The sequence below is a fragment of the Triturus cristatus genome, chromosome 4_2 (genome assembly GCF_964204655.1).
Source record: "Triturus cristatus chromosome 4_2, aTriCri1.1, whole genome shotgun sequence".
NCBI classification, from domain to species: Eukaryota; Metazoa; Chordata; class Amphibia; order Caudata; family Salamandridae; genus Triturus; species Triturus cristatus.
In genome coordinates, this window is record NC_140586.1 from 906087456 (window position 1) to 906110891 (window position 23436).

The following is a 23436-nucleotide window of genomic DNA, read 5'->3' on the forward strand; positions in this document are numbered from 1 at the left end:
ACATGTCTCAGGCCTGCCTTGGCAGCCTGGGTGTGCAGGTTTAACTACCATTTTGACGTGGCAAAAAAAACCTCTTGCCAAGCCCAAACCTTCTGGCTTTAATACATAATAGTCACCTCTAAGGTAGGCAATAAACAGCCCACTGGGCAGGGTGCAGTGTATTTAAAAAGTTGGATGCGCACTTTTCACCTTCATATATCCTGTTAGTGAAAGCATCTTAGATTAGTTTTTCACTACTGCAATGCCTGCCTTTCCCATAGGACAACTTTGGACTACCTTATTACATTTAATGAGTGATAACATTTAATTGGGAGCAGGTAGGAATATTGAGTTTGGCCTCTAAAAAATGTAATTTAAAACCCTCTTTAATGGTAAAGTTGGATTTTAAGTGACAATTCTGAAAATACCACTTTTAGAAAGCTGGTATTTTCTTGTCCCAGCCTTTTAGTGCCTGCTGCTTATGTCCTGGGTCACATGACTAGGTGTAGCTGGCAGTTAATCTTTGTGTATTAGTACCAGGCAGTGAGAATAAGGGTAAATAGGTGTTGGCAGGGCTGTCACCTTCCACACTTACACATCAAAAAAGACTCTGCCTCAGCACACTCACAAAGGGTTTGACACCAGTATTTTGTGCCCCTGGTCAAACTGGGCCAGAGTAGGGTGGAAAGAAATTTCAATTACTTCTAGAGTGGAACGCTCTAGAAACTTGTACTTCAAAGCTGACACCAAGAATAAATAGTGAACCCTCAGACTTAATTCAATACAGCTCTGGACTAATCCTATACATAGTACTAGACTTTGCTCACTGAGCATGCGTAGTTTGCACAGTGCAATAACTGTGCAACAACACATAGCGTAGCAACAATATCAACAATGCCCCCAAATGCTTTGATAAAGCAATGTTATATGCTAAAAAGCATATAACCACTTCACTAAATTAAACTTTGAATGAAAATAGAAGGCAATGAGAGAGGTGATTATTTTGGGGTCCCCCTTAACCTAGGGGGAGGACCAAGCAGTTGCCTTGAACACAAAGAGCATAGCATGCTGGTGAACGATTCAGTGGTGGTCCCTTCTTCTTAGGACCAACCCAAGCACAGTTATGGGCAAAAATACAATCCCAACCAAAGGCCCTGCAAAGCATTATGGGATGAGATTAGCAGTGGGCAGTGATTATTATAGTGTCCAATATCAAAATAATTCTACAAAGAGCTGCAGTTCAACTAGTCGTTACTAGATGTCCCTTAAGAGTCAAATGCAAAAGCATTGAAATTATTATTACATCAAGCTGCAGTTCCACTAGTCGTTACTAGATGTCCCTCACGAGTCAAATGCAAAAGCATGAAGCTTTTTCATTTGACTCATGAGGGACATCTAGTAATGACTAGTGGAACTGCAGCTTGATGTAATAATAATTTCAATGCTTTTGCATTTGACTCGTGAGGTACATCTAGTAAAGACTAGTTGAACTGCAGCTCTTTGTAGAATTATTTTGATATTGGACACTATAATATTCACTGCCCACTGCTAATCTCGTCCCATAGTGCTTTGCAGGGCCTTTGGTTTGGATTGTATTTTTGCCAATAACTGTGCTTGGGGTGGTCCTAAGCGGATGGGACCACCACTGAATCGTTCAAGAATATGTGCTTTTTGTTTTCAAGGCATCTGCTTGGTTCTCTCCCTAGGTTAGGGAGGATCCAAAAATCATCACCTCTCTCACTGCTTGCTAATTTAAGTCATTTATCATTTTCACTTTTGTGAAATGAGTATATGCATTTTAGTATATAAAGACAGAGATGTTTATTACTCATTATTTGCACTGTGCAAGATGCTGTTTGCAATTATTGCTCAGAGCTATGCTCTACGCAGTTTGTGTAGCTCAGTGTAGTTCAAAATGTACTTTGTGCAGCTACATGTAGTGTTGCTATGCAAACTACGCCCAGGGTTACTCTGTACCTGTGAAAGACTAAACAGTATTTTACACACTAATCTGCTGCAAGAAAGATTGCTTTTCTGTTATTCTGGTAGCCTACTTTGCTTCTGCCTGAGTGAAAAGTACTGGACCTGCATCCTGAGCTCAGGACCACCAGAGTGACTCCAAGGGCTAGTTGGATGGCATACTGATCAGAGCCTCAATGACAGAAAGTGTTTTAACCATCTTGAACCCTGCCCCTGGACTCTGCCTGCTCTGAGTCATGCTCCCAAAAGTGGTGCCACTCCAGTCCTGGACCCTTGGAAGGGGACCTGAAGGTACTCTGCCAGCACAGCTGTGGTCTTCTGGACAGAACTGATACAGCACGACACATCTCCCCATCGGAACCACCGCTGCGTGACGCACCCCCGATGAATGACCCTACAGCTTTTCGGCACCATCACAGCCCGACAGCTCCTCAGAACTGCCACTGCGTGATGCACCTTCAACGCAGGACAACTCATCACAGCCCTGCAGCTCCTCAGAACTGCTGCTGCATGACACATCCTTGAAGCAGAGCTTTGCATCACAGCCTGCAGCTCATTGGAACTGTCAATCTGTGATACATCCTGGACGTGGGATCTTGCAACACTCTGCAGCCACAATTTAAGGTACTTTGTTCAGAGGGCCTAAATTAGTCCCTGTATCAGGCTCACACTTCATCACGGTCGTCCGGAACTTGTGACTTTGTCTTGTCCGGCACAACTAGATAACCACAGTTGATGCTTCGTGCTTTTAAGAACTATTTTCGTCTGAATCTCTAACATTGCATATCTCCTGTTCTACTGATTGGATTTTTGTTGTGTTGGTGTCAAATAATGTATTACATTTTACCTTCTTTTTGTAACATGGAGTGGGATTTTTCTTGTGTTGCGTTTTCATTCTATTACTGTTTGAAGTGCTTCATAAATACTTAACACATTGCCTCCAAGGTAAACCTGACTGCTTTTGTGCTGAGCTACCAGGGAGTTGAGCACAGGTTAATTTGGGGTTTGCTTGTGTTTCACCCTGAGAAGAATGCGGTTGCTACTTGAGTCGGGTTTCACCCCTCCACCCCCTCAACTAGTTTCCCAATTTCCTACAATAACTAATTTACAATAATGCAATGCAAAACCTTAAGTCAATGAATGACCTACTAGTGAAGTATAATTCTAAATAGATGATGAACAGCTAGATTCACTAATGAAAGTTTTTTTGGGTGAATGGGGTGGTATGAAATCAGGATATGTGAAGATGTACGACCAGGGTGACTATTAGTTAGCTGAAGGATTGATTCCTGAAAACCATAAGTAGGTTTGACAGGTTGAGGTAGTGATTATGGTTGAAACTAAGGTTCAAACATTAGGAAAGAGGTAAGTGTTGAGGTATTTACAGAAGTCAGTCAGTTTGGGCTCTGTCTACACCGAAAGCAGCCAGTGTTCCTGGGCCATCAGTTGGTGCCCGACGCCCTCGGGGCATTCTATTCTCAAATCCCTGCAACCATTCAGATGTAGGTGGCGGCAGATGAAGGGAAACCTTGCCCTTGGGTGACATGGAGACTGCATAAACGTAGATTTCCTACCTGCAAATCACTTGGCCCTGCTATGTGTCACATTGCATTGCAAATGCTTGCTTAGCTTGGCCCGCTATACTTTGCGTTTTGGTCCTGAACAGAAAAAGTGCCTCTGAATATCAACCCTAAATGGGGCAGGAGGACTGAGGTACTTACACCAATGGCAACCGTTGGGCCGTCAGTCAGTGGCGTAACGAAACTTGAGGGGACCCTCCTGCAAAGGACAAAAAGGGCCCCCCATGCTCCGAGACCAGTCAGGAGCTCTCAGGCCAGGTGCTTGCTGCCCGTGCACAGAGACGGAGGGTACCCCCTGGAGCACGGGCCCCCTGCACAGCCAGGGCTAATGTTATGCCGCTGCCGTCAGAGTAATTTTTCCATCAACAGAGTCAGGAGAGTCACCGCCAGCAGAAACTTGAAAGTCCCCCATCTCTAGATTGAGCATGTGCCTATCAGTTTGGTGGACAGGGTACTCCATCACGTCGGCACTGCGTAGCGCCCCTGCTGAACTCTAAACGAGGGCCAAAGGGTCCAACAGGCGCGTGCTCCCGGCACTGGTGGATATTGGGGTGTTTCATGACCTCTCGGGTGGAGGAGAATCTTCACGGGGCCCTAATCAGTGGCATTGAGAGAAGGACTGCAGGAGGCACATGGACGCATGTTTGTATGGGGAAGAGACTATTTGTTAGTAAATAAAGTATGGTATGGGTTTCTTTAAAAATAACAGGGGGGCATATCATCAAGGGGCAACGATAATATTATCGCCGCTTTAAAGCCCATTTTTGGGTGAAAGGCGGCATTAATATTATCGCATTACCATCAAGGGCAAGCTAGCGCGTGATTCCTTGACGTATCGCCCCTTTTTCACATGCCTCGCCTCGCCTCGCATCGATAATGAGATGCAAAAGAGGCGTGGCTGTGAAAACAACATGGGATAATATCGCGAAGGCAGCTTCGCGATATTATCAAGGAGGGTTAGCGATATATAAAATCGCGTTAAGTATGCCTTAACGCAGGAATTTAACGTCTGTTAAATTCCTGACTAAGGCATACTTAACATGGGGGTTGGAGTTTGTGGCTAAGACCACAGGCCCCTATCATCAAGGATATCACCGTTTTCCACCATGGAAAACGGCGATATCCCAACTATCTTTGGAATTTTTATCTCCTCGGTGATGCGTGTTGTTGATAACGCGCTAACCGGGCGATAAATTCTAGAGATAGCCGGCGATAAATATGCAAGCGCTAAGTGCGCTTTGCGATATTTAGCGCCGGCCCTTGATAATATGCCCCCTGATCCGTTAATACACAAACCAGGTGAAGATTCATCAAGAAGGCAATCTGCTGAGTCGAATGCTTGAATGAACTGAAGGTTGATCACTAGGTATTGTAAGCATTGGGCACTAACAATGTTTTACAGGATGTTTTATTTTGTATTAAAATATGCTTTAATTCTCCTGCACAAGCAAAGTAAAGCCCCACGAACCCTCCAAGATATTATTATACTGGAAATGCAGGCTACTAAATGAAGGGGAACTGTGCCACATGAAAAAAATCAATATTTCAAGGGAAAAAGCATATAATTTGTTCATTCTAAAGATGTGCCAATTTCCCCCAATTTATTTTCCATTCACTGGTTCTTCATTACTTCTGCCTGAGCTCCCTCCGCTGTCAGGTTCAAAAGAATTCATTTTCCAATTATTAAACAAGCCAGCCCTGCAACACAGCTTCTAATCTTCCACAATTTGACATTTCAGGAGCACAGGTGCACGTGCGCCAGGGTCTGCTTTCATCACTGCCAGAGATGCAATAATTCACTGGTCTGAGCCAAAAACCGTGGCACATAGGACAGAATAAAAATCAGAGGCTCATGCTGACCAAAAAGAATTACTGCCAGCCCTAACTCCTTCACCAGGAGCCTGCTTTGTGTGTATTATGTTATGTCACACCACCTTATACCATGGTATAGAATAGGAATGTTTATGCTATGGCGGTTAAAATAAATATATAAAGGATACGGTACCCCCTGTTGTACATTAAAAAGATATTGTAAGTAACTGAGGAGTTCCAAAACCATATAGAGGATCAAGGCCCCATAAGGTTATGGTACTTCGAGGGGATCTGCAATATGCTTATCATATAGACCAGGGGGTACTTTAACCCATATAATACGTTGTCACACCATCACCTTTCCCACAAATCACTTAAAACCTTGGTGCGGTGCTCTTTCACATGAGAGAGCGAGCGTGTTTGCAATAACTCAAGTCAAGGGAAGCGATGTGGCACAGCGGTTAGGGTGGCTGCTCCGGAACACAGGGGCGCACAGTTCGATCCCCGCTCCTGGCGGCAGGTAAGTCCATCACCTTGTGACTCTGGACAATAGCTCGCTCAATCTTCCTGACAGCCCACAGAGCTGGGACACCTCTTCGGAGGTAGCTGTGCGCTTTAAGATGGTATTTAAGTTATGTGGTGGATTCTGTCCGGCAGCACAGGACAAGGTCCCTGTGTGCTCTTAGCTGAGAGACAGAGTGGGGCCAAGGGCAGGGGGCGCAGGGCGGAGGTCTTTCCAGAGATAATGTTATGACAGTGTATATTTGTACATATAATTATACATATATAGACACACATCTACAAGGTTTTGCAAAAAACAGGATATGCAAGATTTTTTAATTGAGACTAAAGGCTTTAGTTGTGTTTTCATGTCAGATCTGTCCTGGTATTTGCTTCTCAAAATCTGGTCACCCTAGCAAAGGGAGGACAGGTGGTGGAACAAGGAGAGAGAGCTGCGCACAGGAAAGGGAACAGGAGGTTGACTATGACAAGGGGGGAGTTAATGGTACATGGGCAGGGATCCTACAGGCCCTCTGAGAAGGGTGACCCGGATTTGCAGGAATGGTCCCAGTTTTTCACCAGATGTCCATCAGATTTTGGGAATTTTAGCTTGTGTCCCGGTTTTTGGAGAGGGTTGACTGCAAACAGTTAGCTGTTGTTAGATTCTACGTAACTTCCGCTGATGCTTTGCACGAAAGTCTATTCAAAATAGGGAAACGAAGGGTTCAGTAGTGAGTAGTCTCATTTGTTTTGATCACCTATAGCAAACCCCCCCAGGAGGCGAGTTGTCCTCCCCCTCCCCTTCTTCAAACTGCGCCCATCTTACCCTTCAAATCACACCACTGACAACGTGCTTTGGTGCCTTAAAAGGTTGCAGTTTATTCAACATAACATGGTTACACATTTTGCAAAACTCATGGTCATTCCAATTGTCATTTTTTAATATCCATGCTAACACATGTCATTGTCTTTGCAATGACCTTTGTATATTTTGGTTGTTATGTGGTCCCAGCCAACTCAATATCTAGAGAGGGGGATCCCACCTGTCTGCGCCTTATATTCATGGGTTTAGGCTTCAACTTGCTACCGACTTGGAGGGTGTCCGCCAGGACCTGCCCGGCCTGCAAGTGCCATCCCGCTCGCCCTGGACCCCTTCATGGGCCCTCCCTGCTCCTAGGGGTCCCTGCCATGTGGCATCCCAAGTACCTTACTTGAGCATCTACTCTATTCTGCCTGAGGCTGAGTACTTACATCTCGCTCCCTCAGTGCCCCTGCCATGAGACATCACAAGGGCCCTCGGGAGCATCACATCAACCCTTTTTGTGGCGGTATGCCGTCCTTGGCTCCCTCAGTGCCCCTGACATGAGGCATCCCAAGGGCCCTGCGGGAGCATCACATCAACCCTTTCTATGGCGGCACGCCGTCCTTGGCTCCCTCTGTGCCCCTGCCATGAGGCATCACAAGGGCCCTCGGGAGCATCACATCAACCCTTTTTGTGGCGGTATGCCGTCCTTGGCTCCCTCAGTGCCCCTGACATGAGGCATCCCAAGGGCCCTGCGGGAGCATCACATCAACCCTTTCTGTGGCGGTATGCCGTCCTTGGCTCCCTCAGTGCCCCTGCCGTGAGGCATCCCAAGGGCCTTCGGGAGCATCACATCAACCCTTTCTGTGGCGGCACGTCGTCCTTGGCTCCCTCAGTGCCCCTGCCATGAGGCATCACAAGGGCCCTCGGGAGAATCACATCAACCCTTTCTATGGCGGTATGCCGTCCTTGGCTCCCTCAGTGCCCCTGCTGTGAGGCATCCCAAGGGCCTTCGGGAGCATCACATCAACCCTTTCTGTGGCGGTATGCTGTCGTTGGCTCCCTCAGTACCCTGCCAAGAGGCATCCCAAGGGCCCTGCGGGAGCATCACATCAACCCTTTCTGTGGCGGTATGCTGTCCTTGGCTCCCGCAGTGCCCCTGCCATGAGGCATCCCAAGGGCCTTGCGGGAGCATCACATCAACCCTTTCTGTGGCGGTATGCCGTCCTTGGCTCCCTCAGTGCCCTGACATGAGGCATCCCAAGGGCCCCGCGGGAGCATCACATCAACCCTTTCTATGGCGGCACGCCGTCCTTGGCTCCCTCTGTGCCCCTGCCATGAGGCATCCCAAGGGCCCTGCGGGAGCATCACATCAACCCTTTCTATGGCGGCACGCCGTCCTTGGCTCCCTCAGTGCCCCTGCCGTGAGGCATCCCAAGGGCCCTTGGGAGCATCACATCAACCCTTTCTATGGCGGTATGCCGTCCTTGGCTCCCTCTGTGTCCCTGCCATGAGGCATCACAAGGGCCCTCGGGAGCATCACATCAACCCTTTTTGTGGCGGTATGCCGTCCTTGGCTCCCTCAGTGCCCCTGACATGAGGCATCCCAAGGGCCCTGCGGGAGCATCACATCAACCCTTTCTGTGGCGGTATGCCGTCCTTGGCTCCCTCAGTGCCCCTGCCGTGAGGCATCCCAAGGGCCTTCGGGAGCATCACATCAACCCTTTCTGTGGCGGCACGCCGTCCTTGGCTCCCTCAGTGCCCCTGCCATGAGGCATCACAAGGGCCCTCGGGAGAATCACATCAACCCTTTCTATGGCGGTATGCCGTCCTTGGCTCCCTCAGTGCCCCTGCTGTGAGGCATCCCAAGGGCCTTCGGGAGCATCACATCAACCCTTTCTGTGGCGGTATGCTGTCCTTGGCTCCCTCAGTACCCTGCCAAGAGGCATCCCAAGGGCCCTGCGGGAGCATCACATCAACCCTTTCTGTGGCGGTATGCTGTCCTTGGCTCCCGCAGTGCCCCTGCCATGAGGCATCCCAAGGGCCTTGCGGGAGCATCACATCAACCCTTTCTGTGGCGGTATGCCGTCCTTGGCTCCCTCAGTGCCCTGACATGAGGCATCCCAAGGGCCCTGCGGGAGCATCACATCAACCCTTTCTATGGCGGCACGCCGTCCTTGGCTCCCTCTGTGCCCCTGCCATGAGGCATCCCAAGGGCCCTGCGGGAGCATCACATCAACCCTTTCTATGGCGGCACGCCGTCCTTGGCTCCCTCAGTGCCCCTGCCGTGAGGCATCCCAAGGGCCCTTGGGAGCATCACATCAACCCTTTCTATGGCGGCACGCCGTCCTTGGCTCCCTCAGTGCCCCTGCCGTGAGGCATCCCAAGGGCCCTCGGGAGCATCACATCAACCCTTTCTATGGCGGTATGCCGTCCTTGGCTCCCTCTGTGCCCCTGCCATGAGGCATCCCAAGGGCCTTCGGGAGCATCACATCAACCCTTTCTATGGCGGCACGCCGTCCTTGGCTCCCTCTGTGCCCCTGCCATGAGGCATCCCAAGGGCCCTGCGGGAGCATCACATCAACCCTTTCTATGGCGGCACACCGTCCTTGGCTCCCTCTGTGCCCCTGCCATGAGGCATCCCAAGGGCCCTCGGGAGCATCACATCAACCCTTTCTGTGGCGGTATGCTGTCCTTGGCTCCCTCAGTACCCTGCCATGAGGCATCCCAAGGGCCCTGCGGGAGCATCACATCAACCCTTTCTATGGCGGCACGCCGTCCTTGGCTCCCTCAGTGCCCCTGCCTTGAGGCATCCCAAGGGCCCTGCGGGAGCATCACATCAACCCTTTCTGTGGCGGTATGCCGTCCTTGGCTCCCTCAGTACCCTGCCATGAGGCATCACAAGGGCCCTCGGGAGTATTACATCAACCCTTTCTATGGCGGTATGCCGTCCTTGGCTCCCTCAGTGCCCCTGCCGTGAGGCATCCCAAGGGCCCTGCGGGAGCATCACATCAACCCTTTCTATGGCGGCACGCCGTCCTTGGCTCCCTCAGTGCCCCTGCCGTGAGGCATCCCAAGGGCCCTGCGGGAGCATCACATCAACCCTTTCTATGGCGGCACGCCGTCCTTGGCTCCCTCAGTGCCCCTGCCGTGAGGCATCCCAAGGGCCTTGCGGGAGCATCACATCAACCCTTTCTGTGGCGGTATGCTGTCCTTGGCTCCCTCAGTGCCCCTGCCATGAGGCATCCCAAGGGCCCTCGGGAGCATCACATCAACCCTTTCTGTGGCGGTATGCTGTCCTTGGCTCCCTCAGTGCCCCTGCCATGAGGCATCACAAGAGCCCTCGGGAGTATCACATCAACCCTTTCTATGGCGGTATGCCGTCCTTGGCACCCTCTGTGCCCCTGCCATGAGGCATCCAAGGGCCCTGCGGGAGCATCACATCAACCCTTTCTATGGTGGCACGCCGTCCTTGGCTCCCTCAGTGCCCCTGCCGTGAGGCATCCCAAGGGCCCTCGGGAGCATCACATCAACCCTTTCTGTGGCGGTATGCTGTCCTTGGCTCCCTCAGTGCCCCTGCCGTGAGGCATCCTAAGGGCCCTCGGGAGCATCACATCCACCCTTTCTATGGCGGTATGCCGTCCTTGGCACCCTCTGTGCCCCTGCCATGAGGCATCCAAGGGCCCTGCGGGAGCATCACATCAACCCTTTCTATGGTGGCACGCCGTCCTTGGCTCCCTCAGTGCCCCTGCCGTGAGGCATCCCAAGGGCCCTCGGGAGCATCACATCAACCCTTTCTATGGCGGTATGCCGTCCTTGGCTCCCTCAGTGCCCCTGCCGTGAGGCATCCCAAGGGCCCTGCAGGAGCATCACATCAACCCTTTCTATGGCGGCACGCCGTCCTTGGCTCCCTCAGTGCCCCTGCCGTGAGGCATCCCAAGGGCCCTGCGGGAGCATCACATCAACCCTTTCTATGGCGGCACGCCGTCCTTGGCTCCCTCAGTGCCCCTGCCATGAGGCATCCCAAGGGCCCTCGGGAGCATCACATCAACCCTTTCTGTGGCGGTATGCTGTCCTTGGCTCCCTCAGTGCCCCTGCCATGAGGCATCACAAGAGCCCTCGGGAGTATCACATCAACCCTTTCTGTGGCGGTATGCTGTCCTTGGCTCCCTCAGTGCCCCTGCCGTGAGGCATCCTAAGGGCCCTCGGGAGCATCACATCAACCCTTTCTATGGCGGTATGCCGTCCTTGGCACCCTCTGTGCCCCTGCCATGAGGCATCCAAGGGCCCTGCGGGAGCATCACATCAACCCTTTCTATGGTGGCACGCCGTCCTTGGCTCCCTCAGTGCCCCTGCCGTGAGGCATCCCAAGGGCCCTCGGGAGCATCACATCAACCCTTTCTGTGGTGGTATGCTGTCCTTGGCTCCCTCAGTGCCCCTGCCGTGAGGCATCCTAAGGGCCCTCGGGAGCATCACATCAACCCTTTCTATGGCGGTATGCCGTCCTTGGCTCCCTCTGTGCCCCTGCCATGAGGCATCCCAAGGGCCCTGCGGGAGCATCACATCAGCCCTTTCTGTGGCGGTATGCCGTCCTTGGCTCCCTCAGTGCCCCTGCCATGAGGCATCCCAAGGACACTGTGTGATTCTTCCGTCTACATTTAGTAATTTATCTCTTTTGTCTACCTTTCTTGTGCTTCTTCCGCTTCACCTCTATCCTTGCGGCTGCGACGCCCACTTCTTTCCGGCGTGGGTGGGTGGGATTCTCTTCTATCTTTTGCGTGGGGGGTTTGTGCCCTTCTCAGGCCCGGTGCCCCTTATTCCCCCTCGCTGCTCATCAGCTCGCCCCCGGAATGGGGGGGCCTGAGCTTGCCCTGGGGTGATCAATCCTGATCGCCCCCCTATTGCAGGCTACGCAAATGGGCCGGGGGGGGCTTCCCGCCTCCAGACGGCGTTTGTCCTGGGCCCCCATTGGCTCTGGCTTCGCCTTGCCCGGCCCGAATCCGAGTCCAGCTGTATGGATTTATCTGTTATTCTTTTCTACGGATCTTAAATCTTTTCAGAGTCCCTCCAGAGAGCAAATAGTTTGGTTGAGAATTATAATACTTTCTTTTCACTCCCAAGGATCTAACTAAGCCTGTGTGGAAACTTGTTGTTTTTATCTTTTTATTTGTAAAGAATTTTTAAAAGCTACTTGCAGAGGGGCGCCACTCCTCCGCATAAGCGGAGGAGCTGCTGCGTTTGGCAGTATGTGTGTTTGAGGCATAATGTAACACCCCATCGGCAAAGGTCCTAGATCACAGCTCCAAAATGGCTTGCGTAAAGTACTTAGGCCCAGATTTGTGAAGCCCGTGCATTGCAATTACGTCATACAAGGAGGCTCAAGGCAACACCAGGATTTCAGTGACGTTTACTACGCCGCGCAAAGCCACCTTGCTTGGCCCTGCGTAGCTTAGTAAATCTGAAGGAAATCAAGACATCGTAAGCCACTGCCTTGCATTATTCTCAAAACGGTGACAAATGCTGATTAGTAGGAGAACTAAGTGAGAGAAAACACAATATTTTGTAAAATAACCAACATTTTTTAGAACTTTCAAAACAGGCAAAGAGAGTGTATGGTGCATTTGTGCCTTTGTGAATGTAAAACTTTCTGGCGAAATCCGACAGCCAGTTGTCCATACCCGACTGCAAGCACTTGCACCCAACTATTTATCAGAAGTATTTATTGGGGGTGCAGGGGGTGTAACACCTCAAACACCCCATGAAGCTACGCCCCCGGTTGGAGCTTGCAGTGTCACAGCAGATGACATTGATGGTGACAGACATCCAAATGGCTGGTTTCATCTGGGGCACTGGGCAATATCGATGCAGCTCTATTGCATCTCATGTCGGAATAGGACTAGATTTCTGGGGTCAAAAGTCCATCAAGGGATACTGTGCTCCAACTGTGACAACTGGCATCATTGATGTCTGGTGTCCCTAGGCCAGGTACGTCTTGGAGCTGTCCAGCAAGTGCGCTCCTTCAGCACTTGACCCTCAAGGTAGTCAGGCAGAGCAGTACTGGGCTTAATCAGGGGGTGATGTGGTGCTATGGGCTCAGATAGTTATTTTTGTGTGCAGAGACTCCGCCCTCATAAATATACCACTCTTAAATCTCTTTGTGAATACCAAACAATCATAAACTTACACAAAAGTGTACGTTTACCTTTGTGAATCAGGCCCAGATAGCGAAGCCTGGTGCGGAGAATATGACCGGGGTGAAGCAGACATTGAGAAGAAAGAAGGACACGAAGCTTCCGAGGAAGTCACAACGAGGAAAGGAATTCCCCATAAAAGGTTCAGACGAGTGAGGCCACCAAATGAGGAGTAGTGAGCAGCGGCTCCAAGTTGGTCAACAGATAGGAAACGCTACCAGCTCCCACCACGCTCCAGGAGGGGCGAGCGTTTCCCACATGGGTTCCCGCTGTCGCAACTAGACGTATTGAATGGGAGAGGGGAAAAGTTAAAACGTGGAGTAGACGCTGGGTGTTAAAGAAGTTGAAATGAGGGTAGTAAACAGAAGCAATGAGCGTGGATACATGTTTTTTTCTGTTTCATAAGTTATCACATTAACACTATCGATAAATATAGAGCTAACCATTTATTGATTTGGGAGGGCTTATTATTAGTTTTTTTTCTTGTTATTCCACAAAGACCACGGGAACACACAAGAAGGTAACACAAGAAAAGGAAAAACCAAGGGGCATATTATCAAGCACGGCGTTAACATTATCGCCGCTTTAGCGGCAGAAAACTGCTGCTAAAGCGACGATAATGGGCTTGATAATATGCCCTAGAGAATTCCCATAGAAGCCCATGTTGACACCAGAACATGGGCTTCTATGGGAATTCTCCAGGGAATATTATCAAGCCCATTATCGCCGTTTTAGCGGCAGTTTTCTGCCGCTAAAGCGGCGATAATTTTAACGCCGTCCTTGATAATATGCCCCTATAAGGGGAAACAAAACTTATTTTTTTTTTTACATATAAAGGAGGAAAGCAGACAATGGAAACGCTAAAGAGGTTTAAAAGGAAACTGTAGATGCCAACCTTGTTACTTACCTGTGCTTATTTTTCCTGCTTATGACTAGTGGTAATGGGGTAACCCTGGATCCCTCAGCACCTGGGCATTAATAAGGAATCTACAGCGGATGCTGTTGGGTCAACCAATTGCTTAGTGTGCGATGCTGGAGTAAAGTTTTAAACCAATCAATTCATCCATCATGATAGTTGACCAGTTCTGAAACACCCTAAATAACATGAATAGAAATACTCATACAATGTAAACAGTCACTTTTTTGTTTTATGTAAAATAAATCAGACATATATGGCTGTCACATATGCAATTGCATCAACAAAGGTGAAAGAGGTGACGTATGTGAATTGATTAGTTTAAAACTTTACTGCAGCATCACACATTAAGCAATTAATTGACCTGACAGCATCCGCTGTCGATTACTTATTTTTCCTGCTGAGGCACAATCCTACCCTGTGATCACCACCTGTGGGGGAAGAACACAAGCTTTGCAGACTCTTCTACCTTCAGAGACTCTCCGTAAGGAAACCAGGCTGTTGAACTGTGTAGGAAGAATATTGGGGCATATCAGCAATGGCCGGCGATAATTATCGCTCAGCGCTCTTAGCGTGAGGATAATTATCACCGGCCAACTCTGAATTTTATCGCGGAGATAGCGTGCTATCAGCAAAGCTTATCTCCAAAGTGATAAAATTCAGAGCGCAAGCTGCCAATTGCGAGATTATCGCTAGAAATACAGCTATAATCCCACAAGGTTTGGCGATAGCTTGTTGATAGGGATAGACATACTTAGCCATGATATCCATCTTACATAGAATATCATGGCTAAGTCAGAAAAATACCAGACGTAAAAATGCAGCGTTAACCGCGATTAGCGCTGTTTTTTTTATCTCTAACAGGTTAGCGATATCCTTGATAATAGGAGAAATGTCGCTTAGCGACATTTCTCCTATTATTTCTCTGGAACACCCCCTATGCATCTCATTAGAGATGCAAGGGGAAGCGTAAAGTAAAAGGGAGCTAACATGCGAATTTGCGTGTTAGCACCCTGTTGTTGATAGGGCGCTAGTTTTATCTCTGCTTTTTTGGCTTTTAAAGCCAAAAAAGCAGGGATAAAGCCCTTGTTGATATGCCCCATTGTTGTTTGTCCAGCCCTGCTTAAAGGACTCCCCAGTTCAAACCACTTACAATAAACACAATATAAACAGTCCCTGGGTCAGATGGCTAACTTAACTACAACCGAAGCTAAAATGACAAAGGGCCCAAGTGTCTAACATTCAGTTTACTATAGAGTTCAGAGTGTAAATACCCTTCCTACTGTATTTGTCAGCGGTCACAATGTAAAAGCCATTTTCTGTTCTGTTTGTCACAGAGTGTACAATGCAAAACCATCCTAATATTGTGTTCAACTTCCAAACGTATTTACCACTTGGTTACACCATGCACAATCCCATCCTACTCCTTGTGGCACAGGGTCTGAGTTAGCAATGTCTCTATCAGTTGTAAAGAATGGAACTACTTTTTTGGCGGGCTGACACAACTTCTGGCTAATCAAATGTCTCATCATGCGATTACATGAGGTGTGGCAGAGCCAGACCTAAACAAGCATTTACAATGCAATGGTCTCGGCATTGTTAAAGTTAGAGCTATTGGCATTGCTCATGACATTATTTTTATGTTTTTGTTTTTAAAACATTTAAAGAAACGGCATTGTTATTTACAATGTCAATAGCTTAATCACTCTCAAATGCGAGACCTATTGCATTTGCACCCACACACAGAGCCACACACACAAAGCCACCCACACACACAGAGCCACCCACACAGAGCCACTCACATAGAGCAACCCACACACAAATAGAGCCACCCACAGAGCCACCTACACACTCACACAGTTACCCACACACAGACAGAGCCACCACAGTGAAAGTGAGTTAGTGAGATTGAAAGAGTGAGGTAGAGAGATAGAGAGTGAGTGATGTAGTGAGTTAGAGAGAGAGTAAAGTTGTGATATAGAGAGAGAAGTAGTGAGATAGTGAGGTAGTTATATAGATAGAGGGGAGTAGTGATGTATAGAGAGTTATGTAGTGAGAGAGAGTGAGGTAGTGAAAGAGTGAGTTAGTGAGTGAGAGGTATTTTCTGACGTAGTGAGATAGAAACAGTGAGTGATGTTGTGAGGTAGTGAGATAGAGAAAGATTGAGGTAGTGAAAGAGAGAGCCTTTATCATAAACAAATCAAATAGACATTGAACAGCGACAATAGTTGTGGAAGCCTCTTCAAAATGTAGGCTGTACTTAACATCTGCAACGTTTCAACTCGATCAAAAAACAAATTCTGAAGCCAAACGATGGATAGACAATCCCTGAAAAAGGACCTCACCACTCAGATCTGAAGAGTTAAAACTGGGTGGACAAGCTGAGGACAGAAATCCTTTTTTTAATTTTAATTTATATTTTGTTACTCGCAGACTATGTGGTTACATAATCCAGGTATGTATATTAAATCACTAGTGGTAGAATCAGTATTCCAAGATGATACGGGCAACTTCCTGACAGGACCTCGCTCCGTGTGAGTGCACATTGGGTTTGGACGCAGCACTGCAGGAGTGTGGCAGGTAAATGAAGTGGCAGGAAGGGAAAGTGAGAGCGATTCCAGAAGGAGGGATAGTAAATTAAGAAGAAAGAGAGGAGGAATCCAGACTAGCAGAATGACGGCCAGGAGAAAGTGACTGGGAATATAAAAGGGGAGCAGGCTGACAAGAGGAAGAGGTAAGGGCAGAGAGACGGTGATTGGAAACTCACAAAGGAAAAAAATACAGGGGTGTATGTTGCAAAAAAACAACACAGCAAGACAATGAACCTCGACGAAGAAGCCCGGTGTGATGAAGGAGGAAGGGGGAGGAGGGGAGGAACGTGGAAATGATGGAGTTCTCTCGAGCCTCAATTTCAATACACAACTAAGGAAAAAGGAGTTGGGGTGGGGGGGGGGTGGAATAACGCAGCATGCACCAAATCAGCAGTGTGAAACCTGCAGATGTTGGTGCTGCTGTGCCAAAGATAAACCTAACATTTGAGAAGCTTTAGAAATAGCCTTGCTCAGTGCAGTTTCTTCAGCAATTTTTGTGATCTATCAATTTAAAAAGTAAAAATGAGAACATTTCTAAAGTAGTGCTCGAAGCGTGACTGTAAATCACCCACACGTTTATTCTTTAATATATCTCATACTGATACAATTAATATGCTACACACACAGTGACTCTATACCAATGTATATATCTTCTGTACAAGATATGTATTACACCCGTTATTTATAGGTGTATGGTGCGATTAGTTACTAGGACCGGATATTCGATTTTGTGCCCCCAAAAAATACTGGTTCATACAAATACTATTTTGCAACTCTACTCTTAACCATGCAAATAATAAATTGCCGCTTTGAGAAAAATGTGACATAAGCATAAATCGCCTGAAAATAACCAGTGGAATTAAAGTTCTCCAATCAAAAGGATGGTAAAGAAACTGCTCTGGAAGGAACAAGTACACGAAAAGGAAGTAAAGATATCTAATCGGAAGCACCAAATTATATTTACAATAAAGCCAACCAAATGGGAACAATACAACTCAAACGCGACTGCTGCTGTTTCTGTCCTAAACATCCCATGTGGGTATGGTTAGCAAATGAGTGTCTAAAGCAGTCCTGGCTTTCCTTTTGAAATCTATACTATCTAGTCAGATACCACGAAAACACGACTTTTTTTTGGCATCTTTATATAGCGCGAACTCGACCCAAAGGTTTTGGAGCGCTTTACATAGCACCGTATTTACATTACACATTCAGGCACGGGGAGATTAAGTGATTTGTCCAGAATCACAGGATGTGGACGCGACCTCGAGGCTCGAACCCTGGTTTCCTGCACCAGGACGCGGCAGCACAGCCGACGGACCACATCCTCTCCCTATGACATGGTTGCGTTCAGGAGAAAGGGTGGTGCTAATCTCACCTGGTTTCTAACACCACGGTGGGCGGTTGCCATGAATCTGGTGGGATTCCCGCCATGGATTCACAAGGAGCAGAAAACCACCGCCGGGAACTCTATGGCTCCTGTCTGTTCAGTGACGCCTCTCTTGCGTGCCAAGCCTCGGTTTGAAATAATTCACAGATTCGAAACAATGTGTAAACTGTATGCACCAGTAAATTGCTTCCGGTAGTGTGTGGCTAAAAAACACACTGCCGGGTTGGGCGAAGCTCACAAGACGGCCGTCTAAGAAAAGACATCAGAACTCCATTTGAACCGAAACGGAAATATTGCTACTTTAAAACCACTGTGCTGTTTTTTTTTATTGCATAATTTATATTGCGTGAACTCGACCTGAAGGTATTGAAACGCTTTACACGAGCACCGTATTTACATTACACATGCAGGCACGGTGAGAGTATGTGATTTGCCCAGAATCACAGGATGTGGACGCGACCCCGAGGCTCGAACCATGGTTTCTAACACCAAAGTTGGCAGTGCAGCCAATGTACCACATCGCCTCGCAAGAGCCAAATACACAAAGGAGGCAGGGCAGAGTGACGACGTTTGTTTGACATGGAAGATAGACCAATGAAGCAAGCGAATTTCGAGCTAGATACGTTTGGCCATTTAAAGACCGCAAAACGTCCACGTTCAGTTATAGAAAGGTATAGTGCTGTTAGGGAAGAAACGACCACAGATATGGGTTCTATTGCATATGATATGGTGTTAAGGAGTCCACATGAAGCAAACGTTCCTCATAGAATAGTGTACACGCAACGCATCCCCTCCCGTTAAATATTGCAACCATACGAATAACAGCATAACTGACAAGGAACATTTTGAACACATAACAAAAGCAAGAAACGCATATAAAAGAAAATACATATGTTCTCAGAGTCCTAAAAATAACCTTTAAACAAGCACACCACGGCATTTCTGCTGCGCCTCGGAGAAAGGCAGCGGCGCTTTCGGATTCAGGGGCGTGTTCTCCTCTTGCCATTGGCTGGAGGAGATAATTAGAAAAGTTGCAAAAAACACGCCCCCGAATCCGAAAAGAACGGGGCCTGTTCGGAGTGTCGAACCTCTTCTCCAATGGCTGGCCAGCATTCAAGAGGCCAGCCAATGGAGAAGAGGGGAGAAGAGGGGCGGGTTCAAGCCCCTCTTCTCCAAGTCATTATATCTCGCGAGCGAGACTGCGCAAGAGCAGCCTTCGCTGGCCGAGACCTAAAAAGGATGTGCGCCTTACATAGCAAAGCTATCACCTGGACCAGGCCTAAAAAGGAGTGTGTGCCTGAAATAGCAAAGCTCTCACCTGGGCCAGACCTAAAAGGGAATGTGTGCCTGAAATAGCAAAGCCCTCACCTGGGCCCTACCTAAAAAAGAATGTGTGCCTGAGATAGAAATGCCACACCTGGGCCAGACCTAAAAAGGAATGTGTGCCTAATATAGAAATGCCCGCACCTGGGCCAGACCTACAAAGGAATGTGTGCCCGACATAGCAAAGCTCTCACCTGGGCCAGACCAACAAAGGAATGTGTGCCTGACATAGCAAAGCTCTCACCTTGGCCAGACCTAAAAGGAATGTGTGCCCGACATAGCTAAGCTCTCACCTGAGCCAGACCTACAAAGGAGTGTGTGCCCGACATAGCAAACCTCTCACCTGGGTCAGACCTAAAAAGGAATGTGTGCCTGACAAAGCAAAGCTCTCAGCTGGGCCAAACTTAAAAAGGAATGTATGTCTGACATAGCAAAGCTCTCACCTGGACCAGGCCTAAAAAGGAATGTGTGCCCGACATAGCAAAGCTCTCAGCTGGGCTAGACCGAACAAAGGAATGTGTGCCTGCCATAGCAAAGCTCTCACCGGGGCCAGGCCTAAAAAGGAATGTGTGCCCGACATAGCAAAGCTCTCAGCTGAGCCAGACCTAAAAGGGAATGTGTCTCTGACATAGCAAAGGTCTCACCTGGGCCAGACCTAAAAAGGAATGTGTCTCTGACATAGCAAAGGTCTCACCTGGGCCAGACCTAAAAAGGAATGTGTGCCTGAGATAGCAAAGCTCTCACCTGGGCCAGGCCTGAAAGGGAATGTGTGCCCCACATAGCAAATCTCTCAGCTGGCGCTGCCCACGGGGAGACCTTGAAAAACATCATCTGAACACGTGGGAAGCACTGAAGTCTGGGTCGTGGTGTGAGCTGCACTGTACGAGACATTCTTCATTAGTGGACTAAGCATTCTTGAAATATCATTTGAAATGCTGTGTTAACAAAACTCTTATATTTGGAGAGTGTGTCTCATTCATATTTTAACTCTGCCTTTGTAAGAAACTAAAGCTGAAACGCTGAGCTTAAGATTTCATGAGAATATCTTAGGACGTGAAACTATATTGGCAGTGACAGGAAAATATTTCCAGATTTTAGCAAACATATCACTTTTTCATTTAGTAAAACCTTTAGTGCTACAGTTTTTAATTATCTTGTTTTTTGTTTTACAAGTGACTAATGGAAGAGAAATTTAAAAGAAGTTATATCCACTAAGACAAAGGCATTTCTCCTCTGCGTGCAGACAGTAATGAAAACAATTACATTTTAATGAAGCTGCTAAATTTTCAGAATTTAAGAGGTGTGAAAGAGCATTTCCCTGCTCTGGGGCAGACGGCTGGCACCATTCCACCCGCACATGGTGCTTGCCAAGGCAGGCGGCTGGCTCCATTCCACCCACACAGGGTGCTTGCCAAGGCAGGCGGCTGGCACCATTCCACCCGGCAGCCCTAATTCGGAAGAGTCAGAAGGGGGATCCTACTACCAAGAAGCCCTTAGAACCGTAGGGCTAAAAAGCAGAACACTTTGTGTCGTGACAGCACTTATCAACTTAAACGAGCATTTGCAATGCAATAGGTGTCGCATTCATGCGAGTTTGAGCTATTGGCATTGTGAGTGACAATGCCTTTTATTGATGTTCTGGGTTTTAAAACATAAATAAAAGGTATTTTCATTTACAATACTAATAGCTTAAACTCTTGCAAATGAGAGACCTATAGCATTGCAATAAAGGGCCTTCCCGACCGATTGTTAGATGGTAAATATCAGAGGCAGAGAACGGTCTGCGATGTCTTCAAAGTAGTGATAAATAGTGCAGTGAAGTGGATGTGTATGTTGTAAATTACACAGACACAAAGTGTGAAGTGAGAGTTACATATGATCGGAGCTATAAACACTAAGCGCTCCAACACCTTTCGCTCCGTGATTACACTGTCGCGGCTCAGGAGGAAGAGTTAGAGGATGGTGTGGGCTAGTTCTTGCCCTCTCCATGATTTGAGTGTGCAGTGTGGTGTTGCATAAGGTTATTCCTATCTTTGGCCTAATAAAAACACTTCAGTGGTAGTAGGGCCCTGGCTTCACCTCCTGGTACAGGGCGGGCTGTGCTTTATGGCAGGCATGGAGCGAGGGAGGGATGGTCTCGGCTGCAGCTCCGGCCTCATACAGTGCCGCGGCTATTACTAGTGAGCGAGAGGTGCTGAGGTGGTGGTATTGGAATTGGTGTTGGTGGTATTGGTGGTGGTGGTGGTGGTGCTATTGGTATTGGTGGTATTGGGATGGTGCTATTGGTATTGGTGGTATTGGTGGTGGTGGTATTGGTGGTAGTGGTATTGGTGGTGCTGGTATTGGTGGTGGCATTGGTGGTATTGGTGGCTGTGGTATTGGTGGCTGTGGTATTGGTGGAGGTGGTGGCATTGGTGGTGGCAGTATTGATCTTGGTAGTGGTGGAATTGGTATTGGTGGCGGTGGTCCTGGTATTGGTGGTGGTGTTACTGGTATTGGTGGTCATACTGATGTTGGTGGTGTTGGTATTGGTATTTGTATTGGTGGTGGTACTGGTATTGATATAGGTGAGGTGTTGGTGGTGGTGGTGGTATTGGTGGTGGCGGTGGTATTGGGGTGGTATTGATATTGGTGGTGGTATTGGTATTTGTACTGGTGGTAGTGGTATTGGTGGTGATATTGGTGAGGGTGTTCGTATTGGTGGTAGCATTGGTAGTGGTATTGGTGAAGGTGGTATTGGTGGTGGTGGTGGTATTGGTGTTGGTGGTATTGGTGGTAGTCTTGGTGGTGGTAATGGTGGTGGTATTGCTGAGGGTGTTTGTGTTGATGGTAGTATTGGTAGTGGTATTGGTGAAGGTGGTATTGGTGGTGGGGGTGGTATTGGTGGTGGTGGTGGTATTGGTGGTATTGGTGGTGGTGGTATTTGTGGTGGTGGTGGTATTGGTGGTGGTATTGGTGATGGTGGTAGTATTAGTGTGGTCTTTGTGGTGGTGTTGGTGGTAGTGGTGGTATTGGTGGTGGTGGTATTGGTGGTGGTGGTATTGGTGGTGGTGGTTTGTACTGGTGTTGGTGGTATTGGTGGTAGTGTTGGTGGTGGTAATGGTGGTGGTATTGCTGAGGGTGTTCGTATTGATGGTAGTATTGGTAGTGGTATTGGTGAAGGTGGTATTGGTGGTGGGGGTGATATTGGTGGTGGTATTGGTGGTATTGGTGGTGGTATTGGTGGTGGTGGTATTTGTGGTGGTGGTGGTATTGGTGGTGGTGGTAGTATTAGTGTGGTCTTTGTGGTGGTGTTGGTGGTGGTAGTAGTGGTGGTGGTGGTGGTATTGGTGGTGGTGATTCTGGTGATGGTATTGGTGGCAGTATTGGTGGTGGTGGTAGTATTGGTGGTGGTATTGGTGGTTGTGGTATTGATATTTATGGTAGTGGTATTGGTGGTGGTGGTATTAGTGGTGGAGGTGATATTGTTAGCATTGATGGTGGTAATGTTGGTATTGGTGGTGTTAGTGGTGGTGGTGGTATTGATGGTGGTGGTGGTGGTATCTGTGGTGTCAATGGTGGTAGTGGTAACTGTGGTAGTGGTGGTGGTATTGGTGGTGGTGGTATTGATATTTGTTGTGGTGGCATTGGTGGTGGTATTGGTGGTGGTGCTGGTATTGGTAGTATTAGTGGTGGTATTGGTGGTGGTGGTATTGTTATTAGTGCTGGTTGTATTGGTGCAGTTATTGGTGGTGGTGGTATTGGTGGTGTTAGTGGTGGTGGTATTGGTGGTTGTCGTACTTTAATATTCGGGACCGCGTAGGGGACAGGGCCCTACCCCTGTCTATCTTGGTATTAGCAAACCGCAAATGGTAAATGCGGCATGTACGAGTGCTTTATATATCGTTCTAGCTATGAATGCACTACGTACACGTTATTCTGCTTGACTACGCGGGTTCCATTTTGGAAGCAGTGGCCATCTTGTCATTGCCCTCACATAGGCTATAATGGAGTAAATACGGGCCTCACAGTACATGGGCTTTCCCTCTGACTTCTCTGTGACCTGGGCAGCTGGCTCTGCTGCCCCAGGTCAAACCGGTCTCACGAGCTCCCCTTCCTCCTTCCACCTGTGATTAGCATCAGGGCTTGACCCGTCATAAAACCCTTTCATTCTACACAATCCCCCGGCTAATCTCTTCCACACCTGCTTGTTCCTGCTTTATGACTTGTTTCCCAAAACAGGAGATGCTCGTGTTTATTGGGGGGTCTATTGACATCCGATGTGGGATCTGAACCTTACTGTGTAAATCATTGTGGGCTGGCCGAACTGGAATGTGGGATGGTCATCATGACTCTGCCTTTTCTTTGTAATGTACACTTGTATATTGCCGTATC